This window comes from Triticum urartu, chromosome 3, assembly GCF_003073215.2.
Source record: "Triticum urartu cultivar G1812 chromosome 3, Tu2.1, whole genome shotgun sequence".
Lineage (NCBI taxonomy): Eukaryota > Viridiplantae > Streptophyta > Magnoliopsida > Poales > Poaceae > Triticum > Triticum urartu.
In genome coordinates, this window is record NC_053024.1 from 647,682,562 (window position 1) to 647,703,997 (window position 21,436).

Genomic DNA, 21,436 nt, shown 5'->3' on the forward strand with positions numbered 1-21,436 from the left:
GATCCATAACAGGGAGGAGAGATGGAGAGACAAGTTGTACCTTAGGCGTGCATGCGACCAAGAGCACACACAAACAGATCGATGAAGAACCCAAGGCTCACAAGACGCCTCTGCTTCTCCTGCAGCATGCGTCCATTTCAACATCAATCTTCTTCACACTGTCGAAGACGAGGAGGAGAGAGGCTGCGGCCAGCGAGCCAGCCTCAACACCCTTCACCGATCCGTCTCGACCTTGTTCTCCTCCACATCCTCGTTGGCAGCGCCTTCCCTCACTACTGGGACTGATTACATTAGGGTTAGAGACTGCAAGTAAACTCGCATGCCGAACTTCACTGCCCTCGTACATATTCAAACTTGGTCTTCAGGCAATTTCCCCCGTAGGTGGCCAGAGATTTGCATCAATGTCACATGTTCAACAATCTCTCCAGTGACTGGAATATTCTTATCCACGGGCTGGAATCAACAAAGTATATCCAATGAATAGTTCTGAAGCCATACACTAAAATCTAAAATATGAAGACATGTTCCAGAAAACCAATTTAGTTTGCAAGAAAATACATTCCTCTAACAGAGACCTGAAAAACACGAATATTTCAGTTTGCAAACGCATACCAACAAACAGATAGAGGCCAGCAACAAACAAGAACATAGCACACTTTGCAGATTAACTGAGGCTTCACTACCTTATAAACCGAAAAAGAAAATAAAGATATCACAGGAGAAGTTTGGATGTACCCAATTCATCACAGGTGCATATAACTGAAGTAGTAGGCTAACTACTTGTAACACCCTCGATGCGACTATAGCTCCCACGTGTCGAGGCACGACTTAGAGACATAATCGCATTGAAGGCATATGTCGCAAGTTAGGCAATTTTCACAAACATCCCATGTAATGTAATAATAAAAGGGAAGATAACATAGTTGGCTTACACTCGCCACGTCAATCAAGTGCATAAATTAACATTACATCAACCATACACTCAAGGCCCGACTGCGGAGCCAAAATGAAAGAGAACCCAACATGCGACACGGTCCCAATCACCCCCAACTGGGCACCACTACTGATCATCGGGAAAGGAAACGTAGTATCGTTGAGAGTCTTCGTCGAACTCCCACTTGAGCTCATACGCGTCTCCTGGAGCGGAATCATCGGGCCCTGCATCTGGTGTAATAGTAATCTGTGAGCCACAGGGACTCAGCAATCTCGCACCCTCGCGATCAAGACTATTTAAGCTTATAGGAAAGGAAAGGCAAATATATGTGGAGCTGCAGCAAGCGACTAGCATATATGGTGGCTAACTTATTCGCAAAGGAGAGCGAGAAGAGGAGGCAAAGCGCGAGCGAGAAACTAGAGAGCAACCTGCGCAAACATTACTCCAACACCGTGTCCACTTCCCGGACTCCACCGAGAAGAGGCCATCACGGCAACACACTCATTTGATTCATTTTAATTAATTAAGGTTCAAGTTATCTACAACCGGACATTAACAAATTCCCATCTGCCCATAACCGCGGGCACGGCTTTCGAAAGTTCAATCCCTGCAGGGGAGTCCCAACTTAGCCCATGACAAGCTCTCACGGTCAACGAAGGAATAGACCTCCTCCCAAGACGTTCCGATCAGACTCGGTATCTCGGTAACTCAAGACACTTCGACAGGTTAAAACAAGACCAGCAACACCGCCCGAATGTGCCGACAAATCCCGATAGGAGCTGCACATATCTCTTTCTCAGGGCACCACACTCAGATTCCTAGGTACGGGTAGGCCAGCCCAGAGTTGCCCCTGGTGGCCACCGGTAGCTGACAGGTGGACCAACACTCAGAGGAGCACTGGCCCGGGGGGGTTAAAATAAGATGACCCTTGAGTCTGCAGAACCCAAGGGAAAGAAAAGGCTAGGTGGCAAATGGTAAAACCAAGTTGGGCATTGCTGGAAAAGCTTTAATCAAGGCGAAATATCAAGGGGTTCCCATTATAACCCAACCGCGTAAGGAACGCAAAATCCAGGAATATAACACCGATATGACGGAAACTAGGGCGGCAAGAGTGGAACAAAACACTAGGCGAGAGGCCGAGCCTTCCACCCTTCACCAAGTATATAGATGCAATAAGATAACATAGCAATATAATGATATCCCAACAAGTAAATAAATGTTCCAACAAGGAACGCCTCCAATCTTCACCTGCAACTAGCAACGCTATAAGAGGGGCTTAGCAAGCAAAGCGGTAACATAGCCAATCAACGGTTTGCTAGGACCATGGTGGGTTAGAGGTTCAACATGGCAATTGGGAGGCTGACAAGCAAAAGGTAGGCATCGTAGCATTGGCATAGCAAAAGAGCGAGCAAACTAGCATAGCAAAGATAGTAGTGATTTCGAGGGTATGATCATCTTGCCTGCACAGTTGTCAGAGTTGACTGGATCCTCACAAGCAAACTCAACGGGCTCCTCGATAGCGAACTCGTCTCCCGGCTCTACCCAAACAAGACAAACAAGCAACAAGGACACAATCAACTACGTGCAAGGATCAAGCGATATGATGCAATGATGATATGCTATGCGGGATGCGATGCGGGATGCAAAATGCAAGATATGACAGGAAATGCATGAACCTGGCCTCAACTTGAAATTCCAAGGGTGCCACTGGAAAGATGAGATGAAATCGCTTGAAAACGATATAAAGAACGCCGGAATCGGAGTTACGGTTTGGAAATGGCAAGCGATTCAAAATTGACACCGGTCTGCGATTTACAGCAAGTAGGCATCTAAATGCAATGAGATGAACATGCTACAGCCACCAAACATGACAACAAAATACATGGCAGGGATGCACACAAGATGCTTAACAAAAGTGTAGCACTGAGCTACGGCCAAATCATCCATTATGAGGTTCAAACAAGCATGGAAAAAACGCAAATGCAAAACAGATCTCAGACTTAGTGAAATTAACACTTGTCTGAAATTTCAGATCATGAAGCCCTCTTCGGAGCATCAAAACAACATGCTACAGGACCTGAACATGACAAAGAAAGACATGGCATGGAGCTACTCAACAAGCTTAACAAAAATCCCTTAGTGACCTTGAGCCAAAAGGGATCACAAAATATACTAACAAGCACACGAACATAGCAAAAACATAATCAGTTTTCAGACTTAGTGAAAACTGGGACATGCTGAAACATAACTCACGAAAGCATGTAAACGAGCTCGATGCACTCACTACGGTGCAATTCATGGCAAGGCAAGCATACACCCATAAATAACGCACAAAATACAAGCTAGACATGGCAAGAACAATGGCATAGCATGCACGGATCAACTACAATAACATCGGCAAAATCGCAAACTAGTTGACGATCTGCCCAGATTCACAACGAAGCAAAAGTAGAGCTCGATTGACTCAAGCTAGGGTGCTCCATAATTGCAAACAAAGACATGGATGGATAGAACATAACAAGATTAACAAAACTCCTTTACTTATCATCCTTAAAAGAGGCATGGATCACTAGGAAACAACATGAACATATGGCATCATGAACTAAATAATCCTAGACTTAGTGAAAACTACTAAGTCCCTGAAAACAGATTCACCGGGTGCCTCACTTTGCAAGCTTGCACAAGTCACCACACACATCACAAAAATGCATGGGTTGCACCTCTGGAAATAAGACAAAATCCTTAACAAAACATATGAAGGACTCATGTGCATATCATGCACACAATAATCATGGCAAAAATGACAAAAGTCTAAGATGAACTAGCAGATCTGACAATTAACTCATGAAGCCTCCTTCTAACAGCATTTCGGGCATCAAGATGAACTCAAATGAAAATGATGCAATGGAATGAAATGATGTGCTCGTCGAGACAAACATTTTGATATGCTATATGCATGAATCGGAGATACGGATGCAAAGTTACGGAGCCTCGAACAAAGAAACTTGGACTGAAAATGTAATGACTTAGAGAAAAAACAACCCCAGATCTAGGGTTGCACGGAAACCGAGGCGCGGCCGGCGCGCACTGTTCACGCTGGAGGTCGTCGGCCGCCGGAGTCGGTGGGGAGGCGGCGTGGTGCTCCCGGGCCGGATCTCGCCGGATCCGGCCGGCGGGGAGCCGGAGAGGCGGCGGGGCGGCGTGGCCGGCCGGCGCGGAGCGCGGCGCGGCGTCCGGCGAAGAAGGGCGGCGGGGCTGCCGGAGTTGCGAGCTCCGGGCGGCGGCGGCGGTGGCCCGCGGCTGCGCCGGCCACCGGAGCCGAGGGAGGCGGCGGCGATCGAGGCGGGGAGGAGCGGGGCGGCTCGGGCCCTTGGGGGCTCTCCCCGGGCCGAGCGGGCCGCGCGGGAGTGGCGGCGGAGGAGTGCCACGTGGCGCGACGGGATAGGGCGAGGGGGCGACGGCGGACGTGTCCGGCGCGGCGCGGGGGCGATTTAGGGTTTCGGAGAGGGAGAGAGATCCGAATTTCGGGGGGAGGGGCCTTTATATAGGCATTGAGGGAGCTAGGAGAGTCCAAATGAGGTGCGGTTTTCGGCCACGCGATCGTGATCGAACGCTCTAGGTGATGGAGCAGAGTTTGGTGGGTTTTGAGCCAAATTGGAGGGGTGTTGGGCTGCAACACACACGAGGCCTTTTCGGTCCCTCGGTTAACCGTTGGAGTACCAAACGAAGTCCAAATGGTACGAAACTTGACAGGCGGTCTACCGGTAGTAAACCAAGGCCGCTTGGCAAGTTTCGGTCCAATCCGGAAATGTTTAATCCCCACACACGAAAGAAAGCTAGAAATGGCCACCGGAGGAGAACGGAGCGCCGGAATGCAAAACGGACAACGGGGAAAATGCTCGAATGCATGAGACGAACACGTATGCAAATGCAATGCACATGATGACATGATATGAGATGCATTACAACGGTAATAATACACGGAGACACAAAACCCGAACCCGAGGAAATAAATATAACTTAACGCCGGAAACGGCAAGAGTTGGAGTACAAATTGGGAAAGTTACATCCGGGGTATTACACTATTGCAGTACACTTGCCACTTCGCTAGGGCCAAGTTTAGAAATACTTGTGAAAATTCAGACATATAAAAGCATCATTCCAGGTATATAACGATTGCAACCGCTCCATTTGGATACGTGGTAGATTCAGTCTTCTCAAAATTGGTTCCTACAAATTAACCAATGCATCCAAAGGAATTTGTTTAGATATGAGCACATCCAAAATCTGAGCACATCTAACACCTATTGGACCAGAGAGGAAGAAAAGGAAAAGCTCACCAACAAATCTTGCAACCTGCCGCAACAACAGGAAACCACAGGCCGATCGAATCGGACACGAACGACACCAGCAACAGCAGCAACCAACCCGTAGGAGAAGAAGGGGTGTGGCAGGGGGGCACGTCGACCTGGTCCGTCTTGACCTCGTCCTCCCGCGGCTTCCTCGGGACGAGAGCTCGCGGCGCCGCCCGCCTTGTCATCAGCGCTATGAGGAAGAGCAGGGCCACGCCTTGCTACGAGGAAGAGGCCCCCGCCGGTGCATTCGACGCCATGGTGGCTGCCCGAGCCCGGGCCCGCGCCGCCCCTGCAGCCATCTGCGTGCGTTGAGACAAGGCCGAGAAGGAATGGGAAGATTGGAGACATCATGCTCACCTCAGATGCTTTCACCCGTCCCTGCGGCGGCGCTGGTGGCAGATCAGAGATCGAAACCGCCACCGCCGCCGACTTCTCTTCCCATCCAATCCGCACGGCTGGTGGCGTACTCGCAGCCGCGTCCCCTCATCCTTCTCTTCCGCCCGGCCTTCCCATCCACTGGCTGCCTCCTCCCGATTGCCAAGAATTGGAACGACCAGATCAGGGGAAGAAGAGGAATGAGAGGTTGCGTGTCATGGGAGAGGAAATGAGGAAGGGGTGGGGGGCTCGAGGCAGGCCTTTCTCCGATGGGCAGCGCCAGAGGGGCGATGGGGCGGCGGCGGTTGCCACAACCCTAGTTGATAGGAGGAAAAACGAAAGAGAGAGAGAGACAAGAGAGGAGGCGTGTATGGGGAGGAAAGCCTACCAGCGAAACAAAAGCGAACCTCTTGACGACGTGGCTATCGCCGTTGATGCGTAGCTGAATGGTTTTAAATGCCGCTGCGTTGACTGCTGCCGACGTGTTGACCCGAGATGCCACCTCCTACCCGCCCCTTTCGATCCCGCTCCCTCTCTCCACCTCCCTCGCCGCGTTGAGCAGCTCAGTTGACCCGTCGCCTATTTCTCGTACGTAGGCCCTGCCTCTGCGCACGCCACGCAGCTGGAGCGATGAGGAGGGCGCCGGCGGCGGCATTCCTGCTGCTGGCGCTGCTCGCGGCGGCGGAGGCTAGTGGTCCGGAGGGCGGCGAGCAGGCGTGCGACAAGGGGTGGGAGCGCAGCGGCAGCAGGCTCTGCTGCAAACGGAACATCACCGACTTCTTCAAGGCCCGCCACTTCGAGGAGCTCTTCCCCAGGCGGAACGACACCATCGCCCACGCCGCGGGATTCTGGGACTACCCGGCCTTCATCGCCGCCGCCGCCCTCTTTGAGCCCCGCGGGTTCGGCACCACCGGCGGCAAGGAGATGGGCGTCAGGGAGGTCGCCGCCTTCCTCGCCCACGTCGGCGCCAGCACCTCGTGTACGCTTCTCCCGTGTCCCGACTCTGGTTCGCCTTGATTTGCATATCAGTCAGGGATCTCCTGAATACTAGTCCGATGTGGGATCAGTCTAATTGCTGCTATAAACATACTCGAGCACTCCACACCACAGGCAAAACAGTATAGAGATGCTTAGGCTGCTAATAGGATATGCAGAGAAAGCTGACAAACATAGACAGACCATCACAAATTTCAGCATGCCCAACAGGATTTAGCTGTGCAAAATGTTCAAAGAGTCATCCCTGGCAAGTAGCAGCGGAAGTTGATGAGTGACACATATAACAGGTGAAACAAGACGGATGCGTTTGCTGCAGAGGTGGAATTGTACCAAATTTTGCATGGCAGCAGAATGTTGTTAAAAGATAGAGGCGTGAGCTACATAGGTTGAAACTAAAATCTGTCTGTAATTATTGAATTGCCAAACTGTGATGCCGCATGCTAATTACTTTCCACTGTAGTAACATGTGCAGTTCTTCATAAGAATATGGGAAGGATTTTGGTAAATTTTAAACCCATTTTGATCTGCAGAGAATATCATTGTTTAAGGCATTGTGATTGTGCTATATGTTCAGTGTGACTGTGACTGTGACTGTGACTGTTGACCATACTATTATAAATTTTAAATCCGTTTTGATATTAGCATCAAACAAATACTGGAACTGTTACTCCTTCAGGTGGACGTTTTTATCCAAATCCAATGGCATGGGGTCTTTGCTACAAGCGTGAAATGAGCCCATACCAGAACTTCTATTGCGATGACAGCAACGAATTATATCGCTGTGTCGAAGGACTTCAATACTATGGCCGAGGCGGCGAGGCCCTCTTCCTGTTTACTGGTCAGGCCAATATATCCCTCTCTCTGTTGTCGTTAAGTATGAATCAACAAGAGATGATTCTGGAACTGCTTGTTCACTACCCTCAGGAACTATAACTACGGTATCATCGGTAAGGGTATCAAGCAGGATCTGTTGAGCCACCCAGAGTTGCTGCAACAGAATGCCACCCTAGCATTTGAGGCAGCAATCTGGAGGTGGATGACTCCAGTGAAGTGGAGACAGCCGTCAGCCCACGATGCCTTCGTTGGTAACTGGAAACCAAGCAAGAATGATCCTTTGTCTAAGAGATATCCGGGCTTTGGCACTACAATGAATATCATGCGTGGTGATCGCATCTGCGGTCAAGGGTTCACTGATGAGATGAATAACACTATATCCCACTACATATATTATCTCGGCTTGATGGGAGTTAATCATGAGCACTCTGGGCGTAGCTTGGATTGTGCCGACCAGGTGGTATTCAATCCGTCCTCGAAGAGTTTGGGCTCATAAACAAAGCCGCTTGTCAGTGTGATATCCATGGATGTGCCCTTTGCGTAATTGCATTTGAGATCGGCCATCTGGCTTCCCTAACTGTAGAAAGCATATCTCTGAATCTGTACAGTATTCTTTAAGCAGCTGGGAATATTACATTGTGGGCATGCCGCCTATCTCTTGGTATGTGATTTTCTTTTTATGCTTAATGAAGCACATAATTGACATTTTAAGTTTTTAGCACGTGAAAATTTGTTACTGTATTTATATTGTTATTAGATGAGTTTTATTTTTCATCGAACCTTGCCTTGCTCCTTTTTTTACAGCACACTCATTGCCTTGCTACTTTCCTGACTATGGCTGCAGAACTTTCTGAATATTCTGTGTGTTTTCTGAATTCTGTCAATGCTGTGTTGGCCAGTTCTGCAGTCTGGAGTACGTTTAGAGAACAGTTTTAGAAGGCTAAGAGCACAAACGGGTAGATGGTAAGATATATGGTTCTTGCAGAATTACCAAGGGACAGGTATTGACCAGCTCATCCTAGCCCTGTGCACCGTCAGTTGGGACACTACTGACTACACCAGCATTTCAGTTAAGACAATTTGATCTGCCAGTGCATCATTTCTGCGAGGTGATTCCTTCCAGCTGAGTCTGAATGCCTGTCTTGTCAATCGTAGCTCTGTTTTTGATGATACAGTAAAATAGATAACTACGTAGTTTTGAGCTTTTGATTATACAGTAAAAAAAAGATAACTACGTATAGCTTTGATTATTGCTATCTGATATGGCACTTCGCAAAACATTATTACTGCTGTAATGTAAAGATTGTTCTAATGAACTTTGGTGACATACGGATCGGAATCAAACCTCATGACATGGAAAAAAATGGAAACAGATCCAATCTTAATGCCAATCTTCACCAATTACAGGGACATACTATATAGTAAGATAATGATCGATACAATATTTGCCTCTTCCTTTCCTTGTATCATTCGACAGAGAAGGAAAGAAAAAGGCGAGGCAGTACTAAAACACGAAGGAACGCCGAACTAAGCCCTCGGCTTCTGTTCGTCTCCGCCGTGCCTCCGAGGTTAGCCCCGCCGCGCGAGACCTCGACACGGATCCATTCGCTTCTTCATCCTGCAGTATTTTTGCCGTCGTCAACAGACAACAGGCCCCACGATTGTTCCGGGAGTACGTCCTCCACGGAGCCGCCGAGACTTCCCTCTCGTCCCCGCACCTTGCCTTCATCCTCCTTCAGTACATTTGGTAATGCATCTCTCTTATTTCCCCTTTTTGAAAAAAGGAACCCATCTCCGTGGTACTTCTGGAGACTGTTGTCTCTTGTATTAGCGATCTAGTTGGATGGTACGTTGAAACAACAAAGGAGGATTTCTTAAGTATTTTGACTGTTAGGGTTTCAGTTTTGGCACTGATTGTATGCAACTGCTCACAACTTTGGGGATATGATTGCGTAGCTTTACATTCTACAGACATTGCCAAGGATCTCTTGATTCTGAATAATGCCCACAAACAGACGGACTACATGCATATATATCATTTATCAGTCTCCCAATTAGTCCAGAAATTTTCACATTGTGTTCTGCAATGACCACGTTTGTGGGCCAATATATAGTATATTTACATGAACGGAATTTTTACAGGCCCAAGTGTATTCCTAATTGATTTTAACTTCTATATATATGCCTACTATTTTAGTAGCCAAGAACTAGCTTATATAAATCTTCATTATTGAAATCAAGTTCATGGCTGTGACACCACGTCAATGGAGGTTCAGAGGACCATGTGTATTCCTAATTGTTTTGAATTTCTATGTATATACGTACTATTTTATTAGTAGCCAAGAACTAGCTTATATAAATCTTCATTGTTGAAATCAAGTTCATCGCTGTGCCAGCATACATTTTCAGGCATTTCGACCGGATGCAATTCTAATCTGCGCACTCATGTGGGGAAAATTTTAGGTGTTCACTCTCAACCTTCATATTTCCCAGTATACATAGCATATATGATTTAGCCTACCTTCTCTGTATGGATCTTTTGATACTTTCGATTATTTTTCAGGATAGGTTATGGCGGATAGATCAACTATTGCCCACCTAATATATGGAATTTTACTTGTGTCTGGCTTCACAAGAGGTGCGTGAAAATTTATCTTCCATCTCATATGAAACATCGTTGCTACATATTCCTTGCAGTGAGTAAATTATGTCTCTCGACAAATTAATTATCCTATATGTAGTTTTTTATCCTGTAGTTCTCAAATGCAAATTAAGCATGCTTATTATTATTTCGCTGTTGACTAAGGGGCCCCGGGTTCTAGTTTCGCTCCGGGCCACCAAAATCTCACGACCGGCCCTGTTCACACTAAAGAGATTTACGAGAAGGTCCGCCGCCTGAGGTATAGTACCGTTTTGTGCAGGATGCCGCTACTTCCAGAGAGCCGCTGTGTGGCAACACCAAGGAGCTTTGAAGTACGAGATCTTCGACAAAATTTGGGGTGATTTGCCACCATTGCCCAATGGCGGAAAGATGAAGGGCAAAGCTTATCACGCGTAGGACCACGTGTCCGCAGGGACTTTGAGGAGCTCCAGGATGTGTACCCTCACCTCGCTTTGGCCCTGGAGAAAATCGCCACCGCCACCGATGGGCAGGACCCTCTAAAGAGGGTGTTTGAGTTGATTGATGATGCTAAATCCCGCAAACTGAATGAGAAAGTGAAGAAGCAACGAGTTCTCGAGATCAAGGCAGAGCTATACCGTGCTAGCGTACGGGTTAAGATGTTTAGCATGTTTATCAAATTTATTTGAATCCATCAAACGCGTGGGCTCACCCCGTACGCATTTTAATGTACACATCCGTGTTACGTAGACGTATGCATTCTTCTTTAAAAAATATAGCAGTTTCACACCTCCTCAGCATGCATGACATTTGATGGATTCAAACCAAGTTGGTAAACATGCTAAGCACCTCACCCCCATACACTAGCACGGTCCAGCTCTGCCTTGATCTCCAAAACCCGCTGCTTCTTCACTTTCTCATTCAGGTTGCGGGCTTTAGCATCATCAATCAACTCAAACGCTCTCTTCAAAGGGTCCAGCTCATCGGTGTCGGTGGTGATCTTCTCCACCTGCAGAGCGAGGTGAGGGTACACATTCCGGAGCTCCTCAAAGTCTCTGCGGACACGTGGTCCTGGCCTGATAAGCCTTGCCCTTTCCGCTATTGGACAATGGTGGTGAATCACCCCAAATTTTGTCGAAGATCTCGTACTTCCAAAGGTCCTCAGCGTTGCCACGCAGCGGCGCTCCAGTAGCAGCAGTGGCTCGCATAGAACGGTACTTATCCCTCTTGCGGCGGACCTTCTCGCAAATCTCTTTTATTGTGGACTCCTTGTCAAGAATGTGTCCGTGGAGGACACCACGCAGCTCGGAGCGACCTGGAGGAGGCCCATATGTTTTGACGTGGCAATGAGTCCCTCGAGGATGCGGACCTCGTCTTGTGCCGACCAAACATGAACATATGCGCCTCGCTTTCCTCCCTTCCTCTCGGCTCGACGACGCCTTTTCTTCTCCTCGAAAGCGGCGACATCCCTCGCAGAGGATCACGGCCAAGAAGCGGACACGTTGGCCTCAAGGACTCTTCATCTTCCTTCTGGACTCTGATGTAATGTCACCATTAGTCAAAATAGCTATTGCATCTAAAATGCGTATGCATTTGTAATGTTCGATAGTTGTTGTTTGTAGAGTTAGCTGAGTTGAGAAAGTAGTACCTCTATTCACTAATGTAAGACGTTTTGGCAGTTTAAATTGAACTGCCAAAACAGCTTGCATTAGTGGACAGAGGGTGTTTACATTAGCAATGTTTAGCTATCTGCTCAAGAAATTTTGTTTAGCCGCAACTACTACTCCAACTATATGCCTTTAATCTAGACAGAGGTCACAAGACATATTTTGATCTTTAAAAAGAGATACTTTGTGGTCATACTAATCTATTTGCATCGCATCCAATTCATCTACATGTCATGAGCTAGCCACGTGGTTTCCTTTTGCCATATAAAATTTACTTTCATACTACTAATGTGTGTTCATCTTATATGAAAATTTTAGCCTCTTATGGTACCTTATGACATCCTGTGTCCAGTATGTGACGGTGATAATTATCTTTTTTTTTCATTATATTCTGACTGTATTGTCCATCTTGCGGATGATATTATATTACCTAGTCTACCGGACATTCTCTCGTAACTCTGAGTTTTCCTTTTTGTATGTGGTGATCAACTACTTTTTTTTTATCTGGTGGTGATCAACTACTGATAGGTAAACAATCCACTTTGGACCTTATTTGTTTCGTGTAAGTCGACCCCTTTTCCATGATGACTTAACTGCCTCTTCGCATGTCATATGGAGCTTCGAGTTAGCGACTTCTTACAGATAGCATCCAGTCAGGTTGCTCTTTAATAATAGATCTGATTACTACAGATCCACGCGGCTCCTTGTATGGAGTAAATGTCAGTGTTATTTGATTTCCTACCAATTTAAATTTCTTCTTTAGGAATCTTCGTCCATGAATGTAATGCACTCAAGAATCGAGCAAATTCCTTTTTTTTTGCTGTTGAAGATGGTTGCCCTTCGGTACAAACCAATGAGGATTTCATCAGCACACCATGCTTAAATCAACACTGAAAGTTTGTTACATTACATGTACATGTTTGTTTTCTGCTGCTAATTGTTGTCTTATTCGCGGTTTCTTTTAGTGATACTAGATTGTTGTGTGTGTTTTCATAACAAGCCAATTTATATATTGATCACTTATGAACTGGCTGAGGCATAAATCCACAGCGACTGTAGTCTTATAGCAAGCCAAAATCAATAAAAAATTCATGTCTCTTCCAACAAATATAAACATATAATAAATTAGGATTGTGTGCATCACTAAAACTCCTTCCAATACACTTATCAAGTACCCATCATGAGTATACATTAAGGCACGGCCATTAAGTTCAAACTCGAATCAACTTCCAAGTCCACCAGACAAAGACAAATCCCAGCTCTCCTCTACCATCACATTTCTTTCTTGCAAAAAATCCCTTCTTCGATAACTGATGTTACGATCAAGTTTTTGCAAATTTATGTTTCATTTGTCTTTCGTGCTTTGTATATTTATAAATATTATATTATTTAACTGTCAAAGTAGACGGGTGCGGCAACGCGCGCCATCGATGATCTGGTTAGGATGAAAAATGAAGCGGAAATAGACAAAATTTTAGGCCTTTTCTAATGAACAAGTGTTTAGATGAGATGATGAGGTGGTCTACTCAGCAACGAACGGAGTACCAATCGTTGTTCAAGGCGGTGTGTATGCGGTTGGAGCGGGTGGCCAAGGAGGTTTTTATCCAACATGGATGGCGGCATGATCTCCTAAATGGTCCACCTTATTGGTCGACATAGGCATAATTTTGGTCTCATATGGCTTTACTATTGCCACTTTGTTATTTTTATATTTTTTTTGTCAGATTGTTCGTTTGATGATTGTGTGTATCTTAGCTATGCAGAGGCTGAGTGTGGCTCTTTGTGCTTTGTATCCGCTCGATGCTACATTTTGAATTAATAAAAGCGCACTTTATCAAAAAAGAAGTTCCAATACATAGGTACTAATTTTTTTGTAGCTAATGCTCGCTTCATTTAATTATTTACTCCCTCTGTTTTAAAATAAGTGTCGTGGTTTTATTTCAAATTTGAACTAAAACCACGACACTTGTTTTTGAATAGAGAGAGTAGCAACTAAATTCTTCTAAGGTGTCGGCAATAAAATACAGTGTGAAGCAGCTGCAAAACCAGATGTTAGCCGGAACCAAGAGGCCCTTGAACTATTGAGAGGGTACTCCAATTGAGAAAATCACAAGCAAACTAGCAAAATATTTCAATTGACATGACTAAAACATCAAACAGTGTCATGACTCCTAAGCCAGGCACCTCCACACTACATTGAGGATGGTTGGGGGTTATGTTAGGTATTAGCGTTGTTATTGTTGGCCACAACATGAGTTTTATTGAGTGCTAGATTGAGGCATATAATAGCCACAGTAATACTGGAAGTTTTTCTTATGGAACCTTGATACGTCTCCAACGTACCTATAATTTTTTTATTGTTCCATGCTATATTATATTCTGTTTTGGACATTATTGGGCTTTATTATACACTTTTATATTATTTTTGAGACTAACCTACTAACCGGAGGCCCAGCCCAGAATTGCAGTTTTTTGCCTATTTTAGAGTTTCGCAGAAAAAGAATATCAAACGGAGTCCAAACGGAATGAAACCTTCGGATCCATGATTGGATCATTGCTTTACCTTTGTGCATCTAGACCGGACATCATGTTGAGTGTGGGAATTTGTGCACGGTTTCAAGCCGCACCTAAGGAAACTCACTATGTGGCGGTCAAACGAATCTTTCGATATTTGGCTCATACCCCAAACTTTGGCTTATGGTGCCCAAGAGGATCAAACTTCAAGCTTGTAGGGTACTCGGATTCCAATTGGGCGGGAGACAAAGTGGATAGGAAGTCCACTTCCGGAGGGTGCCAATTCCTTGGTTGCTCTTTGGTAAGTTGGTCTTCCAAAAATCAAAGTTGTGTGTCTCTCTCGTCCACTGAGGCGGAGTATGTTGCCGCCGGTAGTTGTTGTGCACAACTCCTATGGATGAGGCAAACTTTGAAGGATTATGGTGTCACTTGTGACAAAGTGCCTCTTTGGTGTGACAATGAAAGTGCCATCAAGATCTCTCTCAACCCGGTGCAACACTTCAAGACGAAGCATATTGAGATTCGGTATCACTTCATCCGGGATCACATTAGGCGAGGAGAGATCGAGCTCAACTATGTCAACACTCATGACAACCTTGCAGATATTTTCACGAAGCCCTTGGATGAAGCAAGATTTCGCGAGTTAAGGCATGAGCTAAATATCATTGATTCGAGCAATGTGGCATGAACCCTTGCACACCCCACCACGCTCATTTTGTTGTCTAGTTTAGGTGTAGGCATGGACATAGGGGGAGTGTTGTTCTCTCAATGAACTCTCCCTCCCCCCATTATGCATAAATTGATCAAGTCTTTCACTTTAGCCATTGTTGATGGTACTTGTGCTTCAAAGACGAGTTTTGGTCATGGGCCCAAGGTTAAAATCTACGCGGCGCCATACCTTTTGACTCAAACATAGGTGGCCTCGGCCACCGCCCTCTTTTGAAGAGGTGTGTCTTGGTCGTTTGCTGGTGTGCTCTTTCTCTTGCCGTTTTTGTCGTTCCGTCGAGCAAAAGCCGTGTTTGTTTAGTTGCCGTGGCGTGCTGGGCGGTACTACCGCTGCTGGTGCGCGGTACTACCGCTTGTAAGCGGTACTACCGCCCCCCAGCACGGTACTACCGCTGAGGGACGGGACCAGGGGGTTAAGTCGGGGCAGGGGGAGGTTTCTTCTCCCCCATACCCATTCACTTCGCCCCCCCCCCTTTCTCTTCCTCTCTCCAGCCTCCACTTGCCGCGGGAGGGCTCCAGCGGATCTCCGTCTCCGGGGCGTCCCTCTCCATTTCCTTTGGTGGAGTCGATCCCCACCTCGTTCTCTTGCCATGGATGCCGGTATTGCTCCCGTTTCTTCTTTCGTTTTGTCTCGTTTTCAGTTCTTGTTTCTTAGGGGCAATGGTGGTTACATCTCTAGATTTTTGGCCAAATCTAGGCTTGAGTTGGTTGAAGAAGGCAACTAGACTATCTCGATTAGAGTTTGGTAGGAATATATTTGAATTTGGTAGGCCGGTAGTGCCGGATCTGACCACGGTAGTAGGAAACCGCTGTTTCACCGCCTCGTGCTGTAGGAAACTGTTGTTTCTCCGCCTCGAGCAGTACTACCGCTCTCATTGGAGCGGTACTACCGCTTGACCTCGAGCGGTACTACCGCTCTCTTTGAGGCGGTACTACCGCAGGCATGTCACGGTACTACCGTTGCATGCCAATTTCCATTATTTTCCTGCCTTACCTTGATCTTTTTTGTTGAGTTTGTTGGGGCTTATGCTCGTTCTTTTTGGTTGTTTTGCATGTTCTTGTGTTTGGCTCCAGGTGATGACCATTCCGAGCAGCAAGGTCGCCGTATCAACCCCGGGCGTGCTACATCAAAACGCTACCGCACCTCAGAGCCAGCCGATGGTTCCTCGAGCACCCAACCGCCTCCAGCAAGTGCATCTGCAAGTGTTCCTCCACCTCCTCAGCAATCGAAACGATCCGCCAACAAGCCCAAGGGGAAGACTGTGACTGAGATGACCAACAAGGAGTTTTGGGAGAAGCATCGCCGCAACCCCTATGCGGTGGACCAAGAACCCACTTTGGTTAACCGCCCGTTCTAGAACCGTTTTTAGTTTGCCATCTACTTTGATGTGATCAAGGCCAAGAAGAATCTTTTTGTTGATGTTCGCTCCATTGACACTGATGCTATGGAGAAGGACCCGGAGTACTTTGGCGAAGCCCTTCAGATGTGCACTCAGCTGAACATTCTCAGGATCATGCAATTCAACAAGGATTTCGATGCGGATTTAGTGGCTCAATTCTATGCCACCGTCCATCTTGGGACGGATGTCGACAGGACTCTGACAAGGATGACCAATGGCAAGCTACTTTCTGTCAAGTGGAAGGCTTTCATGGAGTTACTTGATGTGGTGGATCACGGGCTTGAGGCTCCTGCCGGTTTCCGCCCTCACCGCAATGCTACGTCCACCCACAAGCAAGCCCTTTGGCCCTACTGCACTGTGAAAGTTCACCCAGTAACTGAGAAGAAGACCTATGAGCTGTCTCCGTATCTGGACATTCTTCATTGCATCTTCCGTGAGACTCTCTTCCCTCGGATCGGGAATCTAGATATGGTCCACTCTTACCTCGTGGACATGCTCCTTTTCTGTCAGCATGAGAAGGAAGCAAGCACTGGAGAGAGCCTGGATATTTCTCATGTCATGTGGTCTGTACTTCTCTCTGCCGTGTCTGAGCGCAAGTGCCCTATATATGGTCCATTCATCATGAGGCTCATTGAGAGGGCCTGGGCACAGACTTATCCCAGAGTGTTGCTAGAAACTAGAGACTTGGTTTCTCATGAGATCAAGCGTCTGAGGAAGAAGGACAATTGGACAACGCCTCACACAGGGGTCCATCTGCTACTGCTGCCACAGGGGGTCCGTCTGCTGCTGCTGCCATGGGGGATCCGTCTGCTGCTGCTGCTGCCATGGGGACCGAGGGTGGGGCTGCTACTGATGATCATGAGGAGGACTTTGGCCCCTCTAGTATAGAACCGTCGTGGGCATAGAAGCTTAAGCGCAATATGAAGAAGCTTTTCTGCATGGAGTCTCATGGTCAGTACATGACTCATGTGGCGAAGAAGCGTGCCAGGACGCGCCACAAGGAGCTCATGCGTCAGATGGGAGCAACAGTTGCCAGTGGGTCTGAGGGTCAGATCACTGAAGAGGAGGACTGGATTCATCAGAATTGCCATTGGACCGACTCCGATGCCGAGCAGTTTTCGACCCACGATGAAGATGCAGAGATGTGATGTTCGAGATCTTTATCTTCCCAGCACCTGGAGTCGTAGTGTCACTCTTTGCCCTTTGTGGTGTCTCGCTGCCAAAGGGGGAGAGAGTGTAGGGATTTGTGTTATTGCCGTGCTTTGAGTCGTTGAGTCGTCTTGTGGTTCTTGTGTGTTCTCTCGGTGTTTTTATTTGGTTTGGCTTGGTGTGAGACCTAAGTTCTAAACATATGGTGTGAGACATATGCTCCCTATCGCTACCTTATTACTTATGTCTATTCAGAGTACTGTAGTTTATTATGAGATGCATGCTTGTCATGTTTATTCTCTTCTCTCATATATCTTGTGCTTAGTATTGTTGGACTATAAAATATAGGGGGAGTGTTGATCCGAATGGGTGTGTCGTGCCATATCTAGGTGCACACATTCTGGGGGAGCCCGTCTATATTTTGTAGTTCTTAGTTTTCTTCGCTTTATTTCTTTTCCTTGCGCAAATCCCTAGTTGTCATCAGTCCACCAAAAAGGGGGAGATTGTTATGACATATCTCTCTCAAGGTAGTTTTGGTGATTGATGACAACATGTTTGCGGACTAATCTTGTGCTTTAAATAATTCACAGATTCTCCCCTGGCACGAGACTCTTTCTTCCCCTCGGAGTGTATTTCAAGACGGTGTAGCTCTTTCGTTTCTTTCTCGGTGGACTAGTTGCGTAGAGGGCACCGTACTATCAAGAGGGGGTCCGCTGGGGTATTGCATGGGTGGAATCATCACGTACACATCAGCTTCTCACCCTCCGAGCATCTCCATTCCATTGAAGAGATCTCTCCTCTCTTCCTTGTCCTGTCTGGGTCCAAGCGGTAGTACCGCGCAACCCAGCGGTAGTACCGCCGAGGAGCCAAGCGGTAGTACCGCTCCACAACGGTAGTACCGCCCGTGGCTCCACAGCAGTAGTAACGCTGGGGTGCCTGGCACCTCCGCCTTGTCCTCAACATCTTTGAGAGATTCTCTCTCTCGCGCGCGCCCCAACGGTAGTACCGCACTGCCAGCGGTAGTACGGCCGAAGGGTCACAAGCGGCAGTACCGCTCCACAGCGGTAGTACCGCCCGTGACCTCGCTGACGTAGTACCGCTGGACAATGGCTCCTACCGCCTCGATTCGAGAGGTCTTTTTCTCGTGTCGGGTTTTGCGGCACTAGTTGCGGTTGTAGAGGCGGTAATACCGTTCCAGGAGCGGTAGTACCGCCCCTACCACCGCGGTAGTACCGCGTTTGGACACTTTCCCTACTAGTCTCCTCAGCGCGGCAGTGCCGCTGGCTGGCACGGCAGTACCGCTGTCCTGGCGGTAGTACCGCCCCCTCTCAGCGGTAGTACCGCCCTGTGCGGGGCTGGTTGGTGGGGGGCAACGGTTGGATTGTTGCCCCCACTATAAAAGGGAGTCCCCTTCTTCTCTTTGACCTACCTCTTCCTCCCCCAAGCTCCATTTATTGCTCAAGCTCCATTAAATGCTCCAAGCTCCATTTTCGCCCGATCTATCTCTCTAGCCAATCAAACTTGTTGATTTGCTCGGGAGTGGTTGAGAAGGCATCGATCTACACTTCCACCAAGGGATTTTCGATTCCCCCACTCATCCCTAGAGGATCTTGTTACTCTTGGGTGTTTGAGCACCCTAGACGGTTGAGGTCACCACGGAGCCATAGTCCATTGTGGTGAAGCTTCGTGGTCTTGTTGGGAGCCTCCGATTAAGTTGTGGAGATTGCCCCAACCTTGTTTGTAAAGGTTCGGTCGCCGCCTTCAAGGGCACCAATAGTGGAATCACGGCATCTCGCATTGTGTGAGGGCGTGAGGAGAATACGGTGGCCCTAGTGGCTTCTTGGGGAGCATTGTGCCTCCACACCGCTCTAACGGAGACGTACTTCCCCTCAAAAGGAAGGAACTTAGGTAACACATCCTCGTCTTCACCGGATCCACCCTTGGTTATCTCTTACCTTTACTTGTGCAAGCTCTTTAGTGTTTCTTCCCTTGCTTGCTTGTATGCTTGTTGTTATTGCATCATATAGGTTGCTCACCTAGTTGCACATCTAGACAACCTACTTTGATGCAAAGTTTAATTTGGTAAAGAAAAGTAAAAATTGGTAGTTGCCTATTCACCCCCCCCGCCTCTAGTCAACCATATCGATCCTTTCAATTGGTATCAGAGCCTCGTCTCTTTATTAAGGACTTTACCGTCCAAAGAGTATGGTTGATACCGTAGACGGTGTGGAGGAACACTCCGGTGTGAATCCGATCTCGTATACGAGAGATGGGGGAACCTCGGTCTCTCGTGAGGAGTTCAATGTGGCCTTGGAGACATTGAAAACCTCCATGACGACCGAAGTTGAAAGCATGTTTACTAAATTTCTTGAGGGGTTTAAACTATCCACCGCACCGTTCAAAGTGGGTGACCCCGCCAACAAGGTGACGGATGCTATCCCCGACAAGGGGGAAGCTAGTAGTGAAAAGGCTCCTTCTTCTAGTGGTAAGAATGGCACCGGCATCTTTGTCCATGTGGAACCACCACTTGTTTATGGTGGACCGGTTCCTTCCACTCATTTGAATCATGCCGGTCCTCCCCCTAATCATGGGACTGAATATGATCCACCCTTACCTAGACGGCGTTCCAAGAATTCGGAATCTTTAGATCTTGATGCTAAAATTGTTAAAAGTGGGATTGAAGAAGTCAAAACTTTAAATATTAATGAACCCACTATTTTGGATTTCAAGGAATTTAATTATGATAATTGCTCTTTGATAGATTGTATTTCCTTGTTGCAATCTGTGCTAAATTCTCCTCATGCTTATAGTCAAAATAAAGCTTTTACTAAACATATCGTTGATGCTTTGATGCAATCTTATGAAGAAAAACTTGAGTTGAAAGTTTCTATCCCTAGGAAACTTTATGATGACTGGGAACCTACTATTAAAATTAAAATTAAAGATCATGAATTCTATGCTTTCTGTGATTTGGGTGCTAGTGTTTCCACGATTCCAAAGACTTTGTGTGATTTGCTAGGTTTCCGTGATTTTGATGATTGCTCTTTAAACTTGCACCTTGCGGATTCCACTATTAAGAAACCTATGGGAAGAATTAATGATGTACTTATTGTTGCAAATAGGAATTATGTGCCCGTAGATTTTATTGTTCTTGACATAGATTGCAATCCTTCATGTCCTATTATTCTTGGTAGACCTTTCCTTAGAACGATTGGTGCAATTATTGATATGAAGGAAGGGAATATTAGATTCCAATTTCCGTTAAGGAGAGGCTTGGAACACTTCCCTAGAAAGAAAATTAAATTACCTTATAAATCTATTATGAGAGCTACTTATGGATTGCCTTCCAAAGATGGCAATACCTAGATCTATCCTTGCTTTTATGCCTAGCTAGGGGCGTTAAACGATAGCGCTTGTTGGGAGGCAACCCAATTTTATTTTTATTCCTTGATTTTTGCTCCTGTTTAGTAATAAATAATTTATGTAGCCTCTGTTTTGGTTGTGTTTTTTGTGTTTAATTAGTGTTTGTGCCAAGTAGAACCGTTGGGAAGACTTGGGGAAAGTCTTTTTAATCTTGCTGTAAAAAGCAGAAACTTTAGCGCTCACGAGAATTGCTGCCATTTTTATTTGGAAGATGATATTTAGTTAATTCTGTTTGAAGATGATTAATAGATAAATTCCTCACGTCCATAAATTTATTTTAGAATTTTTGGGGTTCCAGATCTTGCGTTAGCTACAGATTACTACAGACTGTTCTGTTTTTGACAGATTCTGTTTTTCGTGTGTTGTTTTCTTATTTTGATGAATCTATGGCTAGTAAACTAGTTTATAAACCATAGAGAAGTTGGAATATAGTAGGTTTAACA

At 46.6% G+C, this 21,436-nt stretch overlaps 1 long non-coding RNA gene and 1 pseudogene across 1 annotated transcript; one reads left to right on the forward strand and one right to left on the reverse strand.

Moving 5' to 3' along the window:
* Window positions 1–5,026: 5,026 nt before the first annotated feature.
* On the reverse strand, window positions 5,027–6,034 carry LOC125548977. The gene is made up of 3 exons (XR_007301211.1): window positions 5,647–6,034; window positions 5,275–5,588; window positions 5,027–5,164 (listed from the first exon to the last, which is right to left on the reverse strand). It is a non-coding gene; the product is annotated as an uncharacterized LOC125548977 (long non-coding RNA).
* A 152-nt stretch (window positions 6,035–6,186) lies between these two features.
* On the forward strand, window positions 6,187–11,980 carry LOC125545668 (annotated as a pseudogene).
* Window positions 11,981–21,436: the final 9,456 nt, after the last annotated feature.